The 19,900-nt window shown below is 47.2% G+C and overlaps 1 protein-coding gene across 1 annotated transcript in view; it reads right to left on the bottom strand.

The window, feature by feature from the left end:
- The window catches only part of PTH1R (parathyroid hormone 1 receptor), a 146,233-nt gene that overhangs the window by 125,533 nt on the left and 800 nt on the right, over positions 1-19,900 (bottom strand). The window lies entirely within an intron of this gene.

The following is a 19,900-nucleotide window of genomic DNA, read 5'->3' as shown; positions in this document are numbered from 1 at the left end:
TGCACAAGGGAAAGAAGAGCCAAAAAAAGGAAGGGGCTTCTCAAAGTCACCTCGAGCTGATTGGCAGAGGCAGAAATAGCACCCAGGTTATTTTGGTGCAGAGCCATCTCCATCCTCAGCCATATAAAGGTTAAGCATCTGATGCAGCGTGTTGTTCAAGGCTCTTTCTATAGACTACAAAGAAAAGCAGGAAGGACCACCAAGTGACATGAACCACCTTAGGTGGGATGAGAGGAGGTGTCTGACCGACAAACTGACTATAGAAGAAACCTCAAGAAATACTTTCTAGGAGGCGAGATAAGGTGAGGCCATCTAGCAGCACACTCAGTCTCTGTCTAAGCAGGTGTCCCCATCTCACTATCCACAACAGCCACTGGCTAACAAGGTCCTGTAAGTGATCTCCAGTTTCTCTACAGAACCAGAGAAAGCAGTAGCATTTTTAACTAAAGTTCAGAGGATTCAAACCATGGTGGTCCAAAGGAAATCATGGAATCATAGAATGTTTTGGGTTGGAAAGGACCTTAAAGATCATTCAGTTCCAACCCCTCTGCCATGGACAGGGACACCTCCTACTAGACCAGGCTGGTCAAGAACTCGTCCAACCTGGCCTTGAACTCTTCCAAGGCATCCACAGCTTTCCTGAGCAACCTGTGCCAGTGCCTCACCACCCGCATCATGAAGAATTTCTTCCTAATGTCTAATCTAAATCTTCCCCCTCTAATTTAAAGCCATTTCCCCTATCACTCCATGCCCCTGTAAAAAGTTCCTCCCCAGCTTTCCTGGATCCCTTTTTAGTACTGGAAGCTGCTCTAAGGACTCCCTGGATCCTTTTTTTCTCCAGGCTTGACAAATCCAAGTCTCTCAGCCTTTCACATCTAGATGACTAAATGGAGGCAAATGAGTTGAGACTTCATTCCTTATCTCTGGGCTGAGCTGGCTGGAGCTCCACAAAGGTCTGACCACAAAGTTCAGGTAGACACCTAGACAGAGCAGACAAGAGGTCTCTCCTGCTCAGGATGCTCAGGGGAAATGGAGATGAACCTGAACCAGAGAACAAGGCAGTCTCTGCCTCTAAAAGCTTCCAGCTCCAACACAGCCAAGAGGAAGCAGGAGCACTTGGAGGAAAAACAACTTCCTAAGTATCCCCCTGTGAGACATTCACACAGCTACTTGCAATATCTGTGCTCACTTGCTCCAAGTCAGTCTCTGCATTCTCCTGAGACTGCTTTCTGCTCTGTGGTTCTTATTGCAACCATCCTCTTTTAGTCACATTCAGGACTCTTTTTTTTTTTTTTCCCATAATTAATTCATGCACAAAATGCAGGGTTTTGCTCTTTCCAAAGTCACATTTACCAAACCTAAACATGAAAACTTCAAGATCTCTGAACATCACAAAGACCAAATCATCCCCAAAACACTGAACAAATGAAACCAATTTTCTTTGGAGACATTTGCAGGAAAAACTCCTATTTATATACAAACAAAGCAAACAGCAGCAGTCCCCAGAGGAGTGAAAAAATGGGAGATGATTATTATCTCCATTTAATTTGCCCTGACACTTTCTCCACCACAGAGTGACTGGCTAGACAGTGAATGTGAAAAACAGCAAAAGAGCTTTTATTTTCAGTAACCCCTCCAAACTCTTTAGACATCTAATTTGTCAACCCCTCCCAGAGGATGACTTGCAGGGAGAAGATAATAGTTTTTTCTTGCTTATATTTCCTTATTCTTTAAGGACTTGTGTAGTTTCCTGGGTAGAACAGGAGGAAGGAGGAATAATAGAATAGCTTGGGTTGGTAGGGACCTTAAAGATAATCCAGTTCCACTCCTACCCCACTATGGGCAAGGACACCTCCCACTGGATTAGTTTGCTCAAAGCCCCATCCAGCCTGAACACTTCCAGGGATGGAGCAGCCACCACTTCTCTGGGCAACCTGTACCAGTGCCTCACCACCCTCACAGGAAAAAAGTTCCTCCTAATATCTAATACAAATCCCCCCTCTTTCAGTTTAAACCCATTTCCCCTTGCCCTATCCCTGCACCACCTGATAAGGAGCCCCTCCCCAGCTTTCCTGTACAGAAGACTGCTCTAAGGTCTCCCCAGAGCCTTCTCTTCTCCAGGTCAAACAACACCAACTTTCTAAGGTGTCCTCATAGCGGAGGTTCTCCAGCCTTCAGATCATCTCCATGTTCTCATCCGGACTTGCTCCAACAGATTCATGTCTCTCCTGGGTTGAGGACTCCAGAACTGAATACAGGACTCCAGGTGAGGTCTCATGAGAGCATAGTAGAGTGGGCAGAGATCTCAATGCTTTATCTGGAATCATCTATTGGGGGACCTGCAGCTCACATTTAAAATAAAACCAAGCATCCACCTGCCACGGCAGCAGGAAGAAGCTGGAGATGTGCCAGAATAAGCGGAGGAAAAGAAAGATAAATAAAATCTTCCTCTTTTTTTAAAAGCTCATGGTATTTTAAGCATCTGTCCTAATTCTGGGAATTTTTTCCACCTGTAATCATGTAGCAATCACCTGAGGTAATGGCAGGAAGATGTGCCAGGGGAGGTTTAGGTTGGATAGTAGAAAAAGGTTCTTTACTTGGAGGGTGGTGGAGCAGTGGAACAGCTCCCCAGGGAAGCAGCCACTGTGCCAAGCCTGACAATAGACCAGAAGCATTTGGGCAACGCCCTCAGACACCGTGTGAATGTCGGGGTATTCCTGTGTAGGGATAGGAGTTGGACTTGATGAACCTTCTAGGTGGCATCCAGCTCAGGAAATTCTATGATTCAAATGGGTTGATAAGGCAGGATCTCCTTCCCTGCAGCATTGGGTGCTACCTGCAACCCTCTTTCATCAGGAGGAGAAAGAGATGTCCACTGTACTGCATCGGCTAAAGAGGTTTTCTTTCTACATGGAAGAGGCAAAAAGACTCACAAAGTGATTGTTGGCATCAAGGAGCAAAATAAACTCAGAGCAGGGAGTATTTATGGAAACTAGGAAGCTTTTGAGAACATCCTGCTGATGTTGCTAACCATGATTCCATAAATGCAATATTATTGACTTGAAAACAAGGAATATGGCCTAAAGCCCACTGTGGTTAACAGATGCAACAATAAGACTACAAAACCAGAAACGGGTAAGGAACAGAAAAAGAGGAGAAAGATGCAACACTAAGACAGCAGGCCTGGGCTTTGCCTTGTAGGGTGGCCTGACCTCCTATTTGGAAATGGCTGATGGCTGCCTGATTGCAGCAGAGCAGCTTGTGTTAGTCCGCCCTGACGGCACATGGCTCTCCTTGAGGTTCCTGCTGTAGCACCTCTCTCCTTGCTGGATCTCTACTGCCTATGGATGAAGACTGGGTCACCTCCTTCCCTTGGAGATGGAGAGACTGTAACCTCCTCGCAGGTGAGATCCATCTCATGTGTCTTCCAAGCAAGCCTGACAAGGTCATGGTCATCTCCATGCTTGCTGTGGGGACTCCTGCCTCCCTCCAGGCAGCAGTGATAGAAGGGCCAAGGTGTCCCCACAAATCCCTCAGAGCATGCCCAAGTCTTGATTGAAAACACAGAACCCTCTCCTTACACTACGCATTCTCCCAGCCTTGCGTGCGCACTTGCAGGGTAGTGTTATGATTCCTTCCACACCCTGGGATGTCCTGTGTTGGGCACAGCTGGGCCAACTCTCCTGCTTGTGTTGTCAGGGACTGGGAGGACAGAGGGGTTGATGGAAGCTTTGAGATAAGGGACCACACCATGCTTGCTCCAGAGCAGTCTGCAGATGTGGCTGCACTCTGGCTGTGCACCACTGTCTTCATACGATTTGCCATAGCAGATCCTCATATCTTCTCCCATCCTGCGTCTCCTGTCCTGTGAGGTCACCTACAAGGCCCTGTCATGGGTGGGGAGAAACCAGTGTGGAAAGCTCTGCAAACTGCCTTGGTGGACTCAAAGCTGAACTCCTGACAGCTTTGCTTAGACTAATACGGTCTGAAAGCCAGACACAGCTGAGAACCTCTTTCGTGCTGCCTTGGAGAGCAAAGCAGCTTCAAACACAGGGACAATGATGCTGCCCTGTCTCCTCTGGTCCCTTCATCTCAGGAACAGGAATCCCATTTATTTCTCTCCACAGCTCCTGGCTCAACATTTAGGGCCCTGCCTTCCCACACTCCTCTGCTACTTCTCCTGCTTGTCTGGTCTAATTCATTTTTGTGGGAAGGGATAAGCAGCAAACTCCCTGCACAGAGGATGCACGAGGTGAGGCAACGCAGAGGCTGTGTGGGTGGGTTATAAAGCAGGCAGCCCTCTCCTCTTGTGCTCCTGCAAGCAGAGCAATCGGGAAACCCACGGAGAGGGTTGGTTTGTTTCCTCCCTCTTCCTTCCTTCCTTCCTTCCTTCCTTCCTTCCTTCCTTCCTTCCTTCCTTCCTTCCTTCCTTCCTTCCTTCCTTCCTTCCTTCCTTCCTTCCCTCCTTCCTTCCCTCCTTCCTTCCTTCTTTCCTTCCTTCCTTCCTTCCTTCCTTCCTTCCTTCCTTCCTTCCTTCCTTCCTTCCTTCCTTCCTTCCTTCCTTCCTTCCTCTCTTTCCTTCTCTCTTTCTTTCTTTCTTTCTCTTTCTCTTTCTCTTTCTTTCTTTCTTTCTTTCTCTTCTCTTCTCTTCTCTTCTCTTCTCTTCTCTTCTCTTCTCTTCTCTTCTCTTCTCTTCTCTTCTCTTCTCTTCTCTTCTCTTCTCTTCTCTTCTCTTCTCTTCTCTTCTCCTCTTCTCTTCTCTTCTCTTCTCTTCTCTTCTCTTCTCTTCTCTTCTCTTCTCTTCTCTTCTCTTCTCTTCTCTTCTCTTCTCTTCTCCTCTTCTCTTCTCTTCTCTTCTCTTCTCTTCTCTTCTCTTCTCTTCTCTTCTCTTCTCTTCTCTTCTCTTCTCTTCCTTTTCTCTTTTTCTCTTTCTTTCTTTCTTTCTTTCTTTCTTTCTTTCTTTCTTTCTTTCTTTCTTTCTTTCTTTCTTTTCTTTTTCTCTGTCTTTCTCTCCCTCTCTTTCTCTCTCTCTTTCTTTCCTTCCCTCTCTTTCTTTCTGTCTCCCTCTCTCTTTCTCCTTTTCCTTCCTTCCTTCCTTCCTTCCTTCCTTCCTTCCTTCCTTCCTTCCTTCCTTCCTTCCTTCCTTCCTTCCTTCCTTCCTTCCTTCCTTCCTTCCTTCCTTCCTTCCTTTTCTCTTTTCTCCTCTTCCCTTCTCCTTTCCTTTCCCACCCTCATCAGCAGCTGCTTCCAAGCCCGTCCCCTGTCCGTCCCTCCTGGAACATTGCAGCTCCACTCTATCGTGAGCAGAGTGTGGTATTATGACTCCGGCGACGCCGAGCCCTGCCAGCACACCTCAAACCACAGGTATCTGACCCTGTCCCAAGCCCCAGAACACTGATTAATGTCCCGATTCACAACCCAATAAGGTTGGCACCATCGGTAGCTGAGATGAGACACCATCCCACTCCTTGCTCCCTGCAGACCCCTCTCCCTTTGCTGAAGAAGGGAGGGGATCCATTCCAAAGAAAAAAACACTCATCTGCAACTGCGGGCAGGGAACGCGGGAGCTGCCAGCGGTGTCTGGGAGCTGTGCATGGTCAGGGTGCTGTTACAACAAGGCCAGCTCTGTGATTACGGCACATTAAGCCTTCAGTGTGGTGCAGACAGCTCTGGGGCATGACGTCCTCCCAGCTCCAGCCATTCAGCTCCAACATCCCCCTCATAACCTTGTTTTGTTGAGCATGGAGGGGGGACCCCAGGAGCTGAGGGCAGCCAGGGCCTCAGAGCCATGGGGGAAGGCACGGTGGGGAGAAAATCTGCACTGGCTATGCCTGCCTTGGTGGCAGGAGGATATGGAGAAGAAACAATCTACGGAGTGAAAAATACAGGCTGTGACCCGTTGCAAGAGGACAAATCAACCCTGGAGCCAGTTGCAATGGAGCATCCATGCTGTTGGGATAAAAACATTCCCACACTCCAGGGGTGCTGGCTGGTGGTGGGAGTCTCAACAGAGTCCTGTTTCACGGCTGTTGATACCTTGGATGCAGGGATTGAAGCCAGGCAGCCATGGTATGGGACCTGCTGCACTGTGGGATCCCTCCCTTAGGGCCACGAGCATCAACTAACTTTGTATGAGACAATAAACCAGCTGGATCATCTTCTCTATCCCCTTTGACCATGCCCATGTCCATATGTCTACAATATCTTTTTCCAAACCACCTCCTACAACTCACAGCACACCTGAAATACGTCTAAGCATTGTTTGGGTTCGTGCAAGGTGATAAGAGCTGAAGATAGGAGGAGTACAGTGTAGCACTTCAGCCCTGGTCTGCCTATTTTCACTTATTAGTGAAGGCAAAGCCCTGTCAGCTGGGAACTTCTTTAGGTAGTGCCAAAGCCTGGTCTATCCTCTCTTCTCCATTCTTCTCCCTGGGTTGGAGGAACAGCCCTGGTCATAGTATCATCATAGTATCATAGTACAGGTTGGAAGGGACCTTAAAGATCATCTAGTTCCAACCCCCCTGCTACGGGCAGGGACATCCCGCTAAATCAGGCTGCCCAACACCCCATTCAACCTGGCCTTCAACATCTCCAGGGATGGGGCAGCCGCAACTTCCCTGGGCAACCTGGGCCAGTGTCTCACCACTCACAGTGAAGAAATTCTTCCTAATGTCCAGTCTAAATCTGCCCCTTTCCAGTTTATACCCACTCCCCCTGGTCCTATCCCCACAAGCCTTTACGAATAGTCCCTCTCCAGCTTTCCTGTAGATCCCCTTCAGGTACTGGAACGTCACTATAAGATCTCCTCTGAGCCTTCTCCAGGTTGAACAAGCCTGTCCTCATAGGGAAGGTGCTCCAGCCCTCCAATCATCTTTGTAGCCCTCCTCTGGACCCGTTCCAACAGCTCCATCTCCTTCTTATGTTGAGGATTCCAGAACTGGACACAATATTCCAGATGCTTCTCCTCAGGGAGTGCTTTCAATCATGTCATCCCCCATTGTGCACTGAAAACGGGGATTGCCTCTACCCAGGTGCAGGACCTTACACTTGGCCTTGTTGAACCTCATGAGGTTCTCAGAGGCCCAATTCTCCAGTCTGTCCAGGTCCTTCTGGATGACATCCCATCCTTCCGGTGTGGCAACTACACCACTCAGCTTGGTGTCATCCACAAACTTACTGAGGGTGCACTCAATCTCGCTGTCAATATCATTGATAAGGTCCTCAGCACTTTCTCTCCCTTGGCCAGTTCAGAAAGAGCCTCTTGCCTCATCAAAACACTGCTAGCCCTTGGGACTGGATTCTATAGAATCATAGAATCCTTAAGGTCGGAAAAGACCTCTAAGACCACCAACTCAAATCAGCAGCCCAACACCACCGTGCCTACTAAACCATTTACCCTCCCTGTATGTTTGTGCATACCCCTGTCCTGTTCTAGGGTTCAAATACCAACCCAAGGTTTTACAATAAGATCCTCTCCAAAGTGGTCTTCTCTCCTGCCATCTCATGACCTGTCTTCACCACAAATATCCTCTTTGTATCCCAACAAGCCAGAGATATCAGCTTTGACTTCTTGGGCACCATCTGTTTCCAGCCAGGAACCAGCAACTTGAAGGAGGTTTGCAACCTGTTCCAGTGTCTGTCACTCCTTTTCCCCAAGCTTGCAGCAACAAGGCTGGAAGAGGAGACACTAAATGCAAGGATTTTATGGATCAAACAGCCTTCTCTTCCCAATTCATTCCACTTTGCATTGTTCTGCAGGCTTTCTTGGAAATAAGGGCTTCCCAACATGGTACTTTTTGAGGCATGAACTACACATCTTTGCCTGGTCCGCTTTCTTCAGGGTGTTAACTCTGAACCCTAAAAAGGTACTTCCCAATGGAGTATTCTTCCTTTCTATTTCATTTTAGATGTATGTTTTGAAAGCTGGGGGCTTAAGGCCAGGAGTAGGGTGAGGAACAATGGTGTTACCAAGAGCCAAAGGGAAAAGAGATGAATAGGGAAATTCAGAGGAAAAGCAAAAGCTACTGGCACGGCAGTGAGACAATGCATAATTGGTTCTTCTGGAGGACTAACAGTGCTGAAAATGAAGGTTGGCACTGAGAGCAGAGTAGAATGGAGTTAGGCACCAGGCTGGGAAAGGAGATGAGTGCCCATGTCTGCTAGGTCTCTGCGCACACCCTATGGAGAGTCACCCTTGATTGCTCCCAGTGACAATGCTGATGGCTATTAAACAGCAGAGTTGGCTGCACTGAGGTTACAGGAGGGGTTGGCGATTCACCTTTGTGTCAGCATAAACATGAAAGCTGGCGAATGGAAGGATGCAGGCATCCAGCTGGGCTGTCTGCTCCACCTCAGGCCTCTCCTCCTTCCAGCTCTGTTGATGGATGGCAGTTAATTCCCCCTTTGGCTTGCCTATTTTTCTGCTTATCCAGGTAACTAAGATTCCTTATCACCCCAGGAAGCGCTGAGTCAGGTCAGCCAAGCACAAGCCCGCATGGACCCCCATGGAGATCCTCTTTGTGTTCAGACTTGTTGGCACAGAACCAGGTCCAGATCCTTACCTGGGTGCAAAATAAGATCCAACTCTGTTCCATTTTTACCACTTGAAGCACATTTCCCTCCTCCATCAAACTGAGTCATCTTTTGCTGATGAGAGAGTAAAGGAGGATTATGCACTAATTGTGACTTTGACTGGCCTGATTTCCCACTTTCAGTCCTACAAAATATGTGCAAAAGGCACTCCATGTTCAATTTGTTGATCACACTGACATTGTCAACACCACCAAGAGACGTAAGGGCAAAATCAGTATTAAAGTTTGGGTAGGAGAGACGAAAAAGCAATCATCTACTGCACAGTCCGCTTTAAACACTGATGCTAAAATTGCTCAAATGTCTTCAACTCAGACATCATGATTTGGCATCCTTTAAGAATGGACCCAAAATCACAGCTGAATTCAGCCCTGTCCTGTGGTTTGAAAAATCCAGCCTGCCAGCATGCTTATCATCCTTCCCCACCAACACCATAGCCAGAAACAAGAGCAACACTCCCCTCTGCTTTCAGATCCCCTCCAAATTGCTCATGTTTAAATGCTTTCAAGAAAGCATTCATTGCACAAGGCAGCAGCCACAAAAGAAGCTACTGAAGCATGGCCGACCACGGTTTGGAGAAGCATCTGGAAACTGAGGGCTTGTCATCTGACCCAGATCTCTCCATTTGTAGAATCTTCTCCCTTCCTGTCCAGATGCAACCCAGAACCAAGAGACCAGAATGTGCCAGCTGGGCTTCTCCAATTTACACTCCGGTTCCCTCCTTATTTCTCTGCAGTTGCTCTGATTGACATCTGATGAGATTCTCTTGGCCTTTCTGCACTCCACAGGAACACCACTGATTTACGCCAGCAGAAGGCTCTGGCCCCTTGAGCTTTGTGGTTTCTATGATGAGGTTAAGGCAAATCACAGAGAAAAATCTGATCCCAGGAATGAAACGAAGAAAAAAACAACAAACAAACTTCATTGTGGTGGTGAAAGGCTGATGGAGAAACACCAGTCACGGTGGGAAATGAATTGGAAATGAAGTTGGTACTCTGCAGTGGGATGCTCTGAGACCATTTAATAATGCTACAGCATGAGTCAGAGCCATAGTTAGACCCGCACACTCACTTGTGCATACACGCATCCGTAGCAGCTTCATGCCAAACCTTTTGTCTTTGCTAGCCAAGGAAACAAGACCTCCTGGCCCACTCAGGTTCTGTGGGGTGCAGTCACAGATGATGTGTGGTGGGCTGCTCTGCAGCTGAGTGCGTCCCTTGAGGATATGGGGCAGCTCTGAGATGCACGAACACCCATTGCTGACATCTAAAGCCAAGAAAGGGAAATCAGCCCTATCTGTCTTTGTCCTCATCCAGGATAGCCTGGGTAAACACTCCTGGTAATTTAGCACAAGTGAAAAGAAGCCACGTCTGCTTTAAATTCAGTGCATCAGAATGCCCGACCACCTATTGATGCGTGTTTTAGTAACCATGGGTATTTAGACTGGGAAAACACTTCCACCTTAGTGCCTATAGAGCCATGTCTCATTTTTATCCAGTTCTGGGAAGAACAATAAAAGCAAACCACATTTCCAAATGTACTGTGTCCACCTCCACACCACACAGGTCCCCTGTGCCTTTGCTGCATATACAGAGCAAGAAATGCCTGAAAGCACACAGAAAGTCAAGGGGAGAGCTAAATCTCGACAGCCGGTCTTGTCTCCTTACTGAAGAAATCATTTTAGAGCAAGCAATGCAGTGACTGTAACGTTAAGGCCACTGGAAAAAAAACACAAGCTCAGAGAAAACTTCAGGGATATCAACAAGTTGCCCAGAGAAGTCGTGGCTGTCCCATCCATGGAGGTGTTCAAGACCAGGTTGGATGAGGCTTTGAGCAACCTGATCCAGTGGGAGTTGCCCCTTCCCATGGCAGGGGGTTTGGAACTGGATGATCTTCAAGGTCCCTTCCAACCCAAACCATTCCATGATTCTAACTCTGAAAGGCTAAAAGCTTTCATAAGCTGATGCCTCTTGATAAGCCGGCAATTCTAGCTTTTGGAGCTCTTTTTGTTAGTCATCTCTTAGCAGTCTCATCTATTATCAGCTCCCTCCCACTTTTATTTTGAATATTTTTTTTCTCTGTTTTTACTGAGCTGAGTGAAATTGCTAACCACGAAATAGATACGCTATGTAATGTTGCTTTATTGATCTTACTTTTCGAGTGCAGCCAGCAGAAAGGGGTCATTTCCTTGCAGTCCCTTGCCATAGCTGGTGTCTCAAAGCTACTTTAGCTCTGATTGCTCAATGTCTGAAAGGAGAAGTGGTTTAGGGTGGAGGAATCGAGGAGAAAGTTGAGGTAACATTGAGATGGGACAGCAATTTAGGTAATAAAAGTGGGAGAGATGGAAATAGCATAAGAAATTAATGGAAATCAGTGGTTTCACTGCATTTTTGGTATTTGACTTCTATCTTTGCAAAACAAAAGAGGCTGCTGACTTGTTACTCCTGGAGGAGATCAGGCATTGCCTAACGTGTTTTAATTCACAAGATCAATGAATTAATCACTCTGCAGGGCATCCTATGATTTCCTGCAGCTGAGCAGCCTTGGGTGCCTCTGACTCCACTGTGTCACCAAATAAACTGGGTTAGAGACCATTCTCAGGTGTTGCAATAAAGGAACTGGCAGTAACACAGTCTGGGTGCAAGTGGGCCTGTGCGTGAGCCAAGATAATAGAATCATAGAACAATAGGATGGTTTGGGTTGGAAGGGACCTTAAAGATCATCCAGTTCCAACTTCACTGCCCGGGACACTTTCTGTTAGGTCAGGTTGTTCCAAGTCTCATCCAAACTGGTCTTGGCAAAAGACAAGTCAGTCTTGTCTTTTGGTGGGCTTCAATGCGCCATGTGCCTTCCATGCTGCTCAAAACTATTGATTTCTTTCTCGTTAGCCTCATGAAAGAAAGTCCAAAAACTACAACAGAGATGACAAAGCAGGCTGTCATCGTGATGGGGATGTACGGGAACAGCACAGTGCAGGAAAGTGAGAACAAAATCAGGTTCCAACGATGCTCCTGGATCTCAGCCTTCCTGGGCAGAGCAGGGCCAGGGTGCTTCCAGCTTCTTTTCCTCCTTAGATAAGAACTGTCTCACGCGTGGTATGCTCCTGGATCTCAGCCTTCCTGGGCAGAGCAGGGCCAGGGTGCTTCCAGCTTCTTTTCCTCCTTAGATAAGAACTGTCTCACCCGTGGTTAGTGTATGGGATGGACTTGGGCTCTCCTGGAATACTGCAATTCCTTGAGCACTCAAGTATATAAAAGAGGTGAATAAATTAAGCCAATAAAATGCTGATTAAATGACTTCCTTGTAGTCCTAAACAGTGGTTGGAGTGCCCCAAAGCCCCTCTGAGTCTCAATTAACGGATCATTTGTCCTCTACCACATGCCACAGAAGTGGCTGTTCCCTACCATCTGCTGCTCCTTACAAAGTGCCTCATCCCTTAACTTGTGGCAAGCAAGAGATAGGTTTTACACACTCCCTTTTCTGTTAAAAAATACAGAAAAAAAAAAAGTTTAAGTCCCAAGTTAAAGCTCATCGAAGGGGAGTGAAGGTTTTCTAAGGACACTCAGTGACTTTCAAGCCTGCCTTTACAGATGCGATGTTTCTTGTTCTCAGTGTGGCAAGACCAAGCAGATAAATACACTGAAATGCTTGGAGAGAGGGGAAGGGAGACTGAAGTAAAGATAACATCGAGGAACCCTGATTAGCAAGAGGTCATCCATGTGAAAAATGAGATAACCAGACTGCCTTGGGTGCTGAGACAGCAACTCCTGTCTCTAGCCCTTGCCCCAGACACTGATCTAGGAGGAGGTCTTTTTTCAGAGGCCAAGTCTCTGTTGATGAGCTGTCCTTATCTGACAGATAGTTGATACTTGAGGTTGTTACGGTGGAAAGACTCAAAGACACCAAACACCTTTGGACTTTGAAGGCTCATTCGTTCTGTGCTTCGATAGGGTCAGAGAGGTGGGCTAGGGCAGGATGGCTGTGCTACCTAGTCCTGCCTGGCCAAACACCTTCCTGAACTTGGACATAGGGGAAGTGGTTTGGCCTGACCATTTCACTGTCCCTGCAAACAACACACCCACGATCAGGTGAATAGGTACCAACTGTGTTGTGTCACAGCTTGATTTGGGCCACTTCTGAGTCTTGGAAGTCCCTAACTATGTCTCTACTGCTAAATACTAGGGCTAGGTCCTGTCCTTTGACCCTGAAGCCAAGTGACACAGAACACCTCATGTCTACAAGCCTAAACTGATCTGTTCATTAAAAGAAGAGTGTGGTCACATCCACTACTCCTTCCCGGTGTTATCCTGAACCATCACTTGGCACTAAGTGCAGGACTCATCTGCTCAGATGAAAACTCAGCCAAGAAATGTGCTGATGGTGTGGCTGATGGAGCTTCAGAGGTAACACGGAGCCTATGTTGAGCTTCACTTGTGATCCTATGACTCACATTGCTGTACATGTATTTGCCACCAAGGTACAGGAGGTATAGCAGGTTGGAATGTGGGTTGTCAAAAGGAGGGTTTGAGGGGATTTATACCACAGTAACGTGGTTGTACAACCACGATGTGAGGGTGAATCTGCGCATATTGCTGGCCACTCATCCCTTCTTGTCCCCACTTCTGTGATCCAGTCTCTCCCTCTTAAGTCTTGAGGGACCCCTCTGAGTCTTTGCTGTGCAGATGCACTGGCCTATCATTCTCCTACATTTATTTTCTTCTCTCTGTCTTGATTTAATTCTATGCCAGATCAGTGAGCTGGATCAACTCATGAAGCAGTGACATGGTAAGGAGGAAGACAAGAGCACAATCCCTGAGCTGCTGAAACACCTTGAACCAGGGATGCTGGAGGGTTGAAAGGGGAAAGGGGCAGAAAAGTCCACTTTCTGCTTTGCTGAGTAAAAGGAAAAACACACAGCCAGAAAGACAGGCAAACCCCACAGATGTGTGAAACATCACCTGAATGCCATCAGAGGTATTTGTGTTACAGAAGGACCAAAGTACAACCTGATAAGAGGAAGCCATCAGCTCAAAATTTTCCTTTCTTGAAAATCAGGTTTCTGGAAGTCAATCCAAACTGAGCCTACAAAGGGAAAGAAAAACCCTAAACCACAGAGCCCCTCTAATCACTGTCAAGGCTCAGCCTGGCCTCAGTGGAAATAAAGCGTTAATGCCAAGCCAGGTACATCAAGTAACTGGAGTATCCAAGAGTTTGGATATTATCTTTCCATGACACAAGACAGGAAAGCTCAGTGTCTGACCCAGCAGGTATTCTGCTGTCTGAGTTTCAGCCCAAAGTGTAATTTGTTTATTGCCACAATGTGAAAGCTGCAAAATGAAGATCGTCTTTAGTTCAGCAGTTCTAGCAAGGCCAATTAAATTTGAGGTGTTAATGGGTTGAAATAGACGATGGTATTATAAGAGCCAATTGGATGCAGAGAAATAAGGCAAATTCTTGGGCAAAATATCTTTGATGGGGTCTACTCTTTAGCCCAGGCTGATCCTGTTGAGTTCTTCACTTCCGTCAGGTCTTGTCTTATGCAACATATTTTCTTTGAGTTTTTAAGAATGGTTATCAGTTGTGTTTCTCGAAGGGCTTGAAAGCCTTGGATTAAGACATGCTGAAATTTCATAGAATCACCAGGGTGGAAAAGACCTCAGAGATCATCAACTCAACAGTACCTATCCACTACTAAATTGTATCTCTAAGCACTTCATCTACCCATCATTCAAAGACTTCCAGGGATGGGCACTCCACCACCTCCCTGGGGAGCCTCTGCCAGTGTTTGAGAACCCTTTCAGTGAAGATTTTTTTTCCTAATGCCCAGTCTGAAGCTCCCCTGGCACAGCTTGAGGCCATTTGCTCTCGTCCTATCACCTATCACTAGGGAGATGAGACCAGCACCCACCTCTCCACAACCTCCTTTCAGGCAGTGGTAGAGAGCAATAAGGTCTCACCCAAGCCTCCTCTTCTCCAGGCTAAACAACACCAGTTCCCTCAGCAGCTCCTTTTAAGACTTTCTCCAGCTCCTACATCAGCTTCATTGCTCTTCTGCGAATACACTTCAGGACCTCAATGTCTTTTTTTGTAGTGAGGGGCCCAAAACCAAACACAATATTTGAAGCATGGTCTCACCAATGCTGAGTGCAGGGGCACAATCACTTCCCACATAAGAACTTCACTTCTGGCAGGAGATGAGAAGACAGATAAAACCCTCTACACTTGCCCTGTTGCAGAGAAACAGCCCATCTGAAATGGCTGGGGATCCCTGCTGGCTTCTCCCTTTGATCTGGACAGGGTCAGATGGTGAGGAGATTTGGAGGGACCAGAGCTCAAAAGGTTGAGATGAGCCCACGGAGAGCTGTGGGGATCAGAATGCTGCATGGTCTAGTGAGGACCTGAATACACACTGGACTTTACTGCCTTCTCCCAGTGGTGTGGGATGAGGACAGAACCGCTCTGCAGCAATGAGGGCCAGGTTCTGGGAGGAGTTTTAGTCGGAGACAGCCATAGTCTGGGTCTGCTATTCCCTCCTCCTCATCTTTAGGCACACAGAAAATTCTAGGACTGAAGGTTTTAACTGCAGTGATAGCACTTCCACCAACTCCAGGGAGCAGGACTTGCCTAGCCCTATATCTCAGTGCCAGGAGATGTATTCTACCACTTCACCCCACAGTGCTTGGTCAGAGGCAGCCTGGTAATAGCTGTAATTTAGGTGTTTCAGTGTGGCCAGTGCGATGTCTGTGCCCCAAATAACTTTGCAAACCAGGGATTGATTTCAACTGATTAAGGGGCTGAGAGGTGCATTTCCCAAGTAGAAGGAAATCCTCCAGCCAGCATCTTTACACCCAAGGAGAGACCCTTATCAGTAAACCCAGCCCAGGAAAAGAGACAATATCAGACACACAGCTGTGGGATGAGACTCAGGCTCTCAGCATCATTTTTCAAAGGGACATGGGAGTGCAGGGTGGTAATGGCAGGGCCAGCAGCTGTCTCTGCTTGAGCTGTCTGGGCTGGGGGTACCGCTCGCAGGGACTGCAGACACACCACCCTAGCCAGAATAATCCCACTGATCTCAAAGCACCCCTCCAGGGCTATTTCTAGGAGGCCAGAAACCAAACAACAACTGCCTGGACCTCAAAGGCACACCTCAGGTTTCATTTCCTCCAGCCTTGACCCCTCTGTGTGTACAGTGGCCCTGTTGCTTTTCTTCTTCCTGATGCAAGGAGTTCACACCAAACCCAGCCTGCTCAGGTCAGACTTGCCACTGGGCAGCTGAACTTTTTTTGGCTTGCATGGGATGAAGTCACAGCCCCATGCATTACCCTGATGCGGAGGCTTGTTTGCTTTATATTTTGTGGTTGAGTATTTTATAGTCCAGGGATATCTGCTAATCCTGAAGTACAATAACAAAAATTGTGTCTTTCATAAATATACGGGGCAGGGATGGGCATGCCTCCAAGTGTGTGGGGAGAAAAGAACATTTCAGACATTGTTTCCCTGCACTTGGACCTTGTCTTTATTTAATGAAGTCAGACAGCCAGTCGGGATTTGCAGGATCTCTATATAGAATTATTTTATCAGTATTATTCTTTTTATTATGCACCATATTCTAAGGCAGAATATGTTTATCTTTCCCTTTCAGTTGTAAATTACTCCACTTTCCCTCTCCCGATCTATGAAGATGTGGGTCTGATCAGAAGAACAAGTTAAAGAGCAAAACACAGACCAGCACCTCCTTAATCCAGTCGCTTTGCTGCCTGAGCACCAGGGTCCTGGTTGGTTCGTGACCTGAGTATTGCTCTGGTGTGAATTCTATGGTTTATACTGGACCTTCCTAACAGAGATTAACACCAATACTGGTGTGGACGCAGCTCCATGCTACTAGAACCTTCCTGCAGGTAACCCGGCTGAGCTTGTTCCCAACTTTGGGTTATGCATGCAAGAAGGTGTCCCCAGTCATCTAATGATACCCCTTGAATTCTGGGGGAGTGCTACAGCTTCTCTGCAAAAATCAGAGTGAAATACCAGCTCTGCCCAAGCAGTTTGTGTGGATTCAGGGCTGGGGAAGCACAGGCTGCAGAAAACAGAAAGGGGTTGAGATCGTTCTGCTGCCAAAATGCATCCCCCTAATGTTTAGCACCTTCTGCAAGGCACCAAGCACTGCTAAAAGGCAAGATCTTCACAGTAAAGTGAAGGTCCCTTTTGCTATCCATTTCATACCCATCATGGACTTACTTTCCTGGATCGTGTTGAGCTCAGCGAACTGCCCTGGCTCAGGCTGATACCTGTTTCCTGATATGAAGCTATTCTGATTCAAAGCCCTGCAGAAGCCTAGTGCCTTTATTATTATTATTATTATTGTTATCATCATCATCATCATCAACATCATGATCATCAATATCAGCATCACATCTCCTCCAGCAACCACTGGGCTGGGGGCTACCAAGCTGAAACTGGCAAGAGAAGGAAACAAAGTGAATCCCAAAACAGATCAGCAGAGCCAACCATGGAGCTTTTGTCTGGGAGAGGGAGATGGGGAGGTTTTTCTGCAAGGAAAAGGCAGTGTCTTTCAGATAAAATTATAGTGCCTATATCTTAACTTCTCCCACGTTCTACTGTTGTTAGATCCTACTTTTAAAGTTCCTTTTGTGCACATCTTTTCAAGCCCACGTTTGCAGGGCTATCTAGCTCTGGTCAATCTTCCGTCCCTGGCCCTTGGACCAAACAGCAGAATTAACCCAAATTTACCCTCTCACTCTGCCAGATTTCAGGCACAAAGCACTCAATCCACAAATTATATTCCCCTTGTTGTTTAGGCAGGTGTTAATCATGATATTCCTGGGGAAATGCTGAGGGAGGACTTCTCTGGACTGCCAGGGAAGTTGGAGAAGAGCAGAGCTTCACCCAGAACTTCACCCCGCATCAAAGACAGCATCTGTCTCTCTCAGCTGCCCCTCAAAAGCTCAAGGCAGGGATGCTGATCTCGCTATGGATTTTGCATGGCTGTGGTCTCACGGAAGGGCTGTGATTTCTGTACAGACACTTTTAGCTGTGGGAGAAGTCACTCCCAGAGCATTTTATTGTGTGTTGAATTTCTCACCCTGCTTTACAGTTAATGCAGGGACATGCAGCCCCCATGCTGACAAGAAATGATTCAGCTACCAGCGTCCCCCCATGATGTACCAGTGACACAGGCAATCAAAGAAACAGTTTCCCATCCCTACTTCAGGACTCTGATTTCAAAATGTGCCTTTCCTGTCATCTTTGCTGGCTGAAATATGGAATAAAAGGAGTGACAGCTTCAGATTTAGGGCATATCATCATGCTCTGCCTGATCTCAGCATCACCAACCTTCAGATGTTAAGCGACCAAGCTTCACAGAGTCCAATTAAAGCCACAGCTTTCAAGACTCTAATCTTCCAGCCTCAGAGAGGTGAACTGTGCCCTGAAGCTCTGAGCGGTCAGCTGCCTTGGTCTGTGGGAATCCTCCTGACTCAAACCCCACTGCAGAGCTCTGCTTTGCACTGCTGGGAGAGTGAGAGAGATTGGGTACCACTTCTAGTTCAGCCCAAAGCTGTGACAGAGCTGGTCTCTAAATTAAGTTCTTGCATCCCCATCCTTCTGCAGAGACCCTCATTGATTTTCACTTGTTGCTTGTAAGAGAGAGGCACTTGGTGACTTCTACTGATAGCAGCACATAAACCACACTCAAACCTGCTAGCCAAATATTAAATATCTTTATGACCCTTCTTACAGGGTAGCAAATAAAGCATCACTTTACTGAAACATGCAGTCATTTCCATACAGTGTTTCTAAGTTCCTGCAAGCACCAAGTTAGTTTGGAAAAGAGAAAACAGCAAAAAATCAAGCTCTAGGCACCCTGCAAGTTGCTCCCTGTGCAGCTGGATGACATGAGGTTGACCTTCTTATTCTGCCTAAGTGAATGCTAGAAGGGACATAACAACATCCCTGCAGCCCCTGAATTATCAGGACAACTTTTCAAACCTTCTGGCAACTCTTTCAGCTGTCAACAGTGGGTTTGAAAAGGGAAGTGTCTGAAAAGCACCCTTCAGCCTCGGCCTAATTAAACTGAAAGGGGTTTCTAGTGGCAGGACCCCAAATCAGTACAGGAGGGGATCATGCTTTTGGAAATGTAACTTCAAATACTCTTGTGCATCCCTAACCTAGCCCTTCACAGCAAATTCCCCTGCTTTCTTGCCCCACTGTGATTCTGGTACTGCTGTTCCTGATTTACACCCAAGTGAAAAGCACGCTTAGCTGCTCCGGCCACGACCCCCTGATGCCAACCCATGCCACAGAGCAAATCACTTGTGAGCTGAAAGTGTCTGTTTGGATGGGAATATAAGAGATAAAATATCCACTAGGAATGTGAGACAGTGGACAGTTTGTTCACTATCTGGTCCTCTGCACTATTTGGATGTACTGGGATGTAATGGAAGAGGGAAACACCAAGAATGGGACTGTAGATGTGCTCTGCAGCCCTCTCCTGTCTTTTCTGCATCCTGAACTTTGTTGAGCTACAATAAAGCCATTTCAACAACCTGAGTTTCAATGGTACCAACAGAGACACCAAAGCTAGCAGGAATTTGGGTGCTGAATTGTGGAGCTGGGGGGCAGCAGGTGCTACAGGACCAGAGTCATCCACAACACGGAGATGCGAATTCAACCCCTGAAGATGGGGGGAACTTCAACCATCACTAAAAAATTAAGAAATCTACAAGTGGTCCCCTCAGCATTCCCAGTTTTCTTTGAGTTTTGAAAGGTTTATTTGTGCTTAGGGTTAGACTGAGGCAAGGATGGACTGCGGCAATGATTGTTTTCCGAGGGGCTGCTTCTTCTCACGTATTGATGAGATGTTTCTCTCCAGCATAATGCTGCATATGCGGGATAAATACTCCCCCACCAGCCCTGGACAAGGTCCCAAGCAGTCTCTAGCAAACGCAGGGCCCAAGGTGGTGGTTTCTGCAGGATCAGGCAGGACCTGGCTGGAGCCAGCGTTAGGGTGAGCCCACTCCTTTCCAAACACATCTCCATCCCCTGTGGAAACCAGACACTGTTTTAGGTGGTGGTCGTGTCCCTTTCAGAAGGCTCTGAGAAATGCACCAGAAGGCTCTGAGACACGGCCAGCTGTGGTGGTGATGCCGGGGATGGAGAAAGCAAGGAAAGCACATGTCAAATCAACATGCCAGACAGTGGGTTAATATCTGGTGGCCGGTTCTGTATGACATTTCCCTTCGCTTCTGCAGAAGAGCTTTGGAGACCACTTAGGGTCCATAAAACTCGGCCC

Source organism: Cuculus canorus, chromosome 2 (genome assembly GCF_017976375.1).
Source record: "Cuculus canorus isolate bCucCan1 chromosome 2, bCucCan1.pri, whole genome shotgun sequence".
Lineage (NCBI taxonomy): Eukaryota > Metazoa > Chordata > Aves > Cuculiformes > Cuculidae > Cuculus > Cuculus canorus.
The sequence above is the reverse complement of the archived record's forward strand: the minus strand, read 5'-3'. Positions and strand labels throughout refer to the sequence as shown.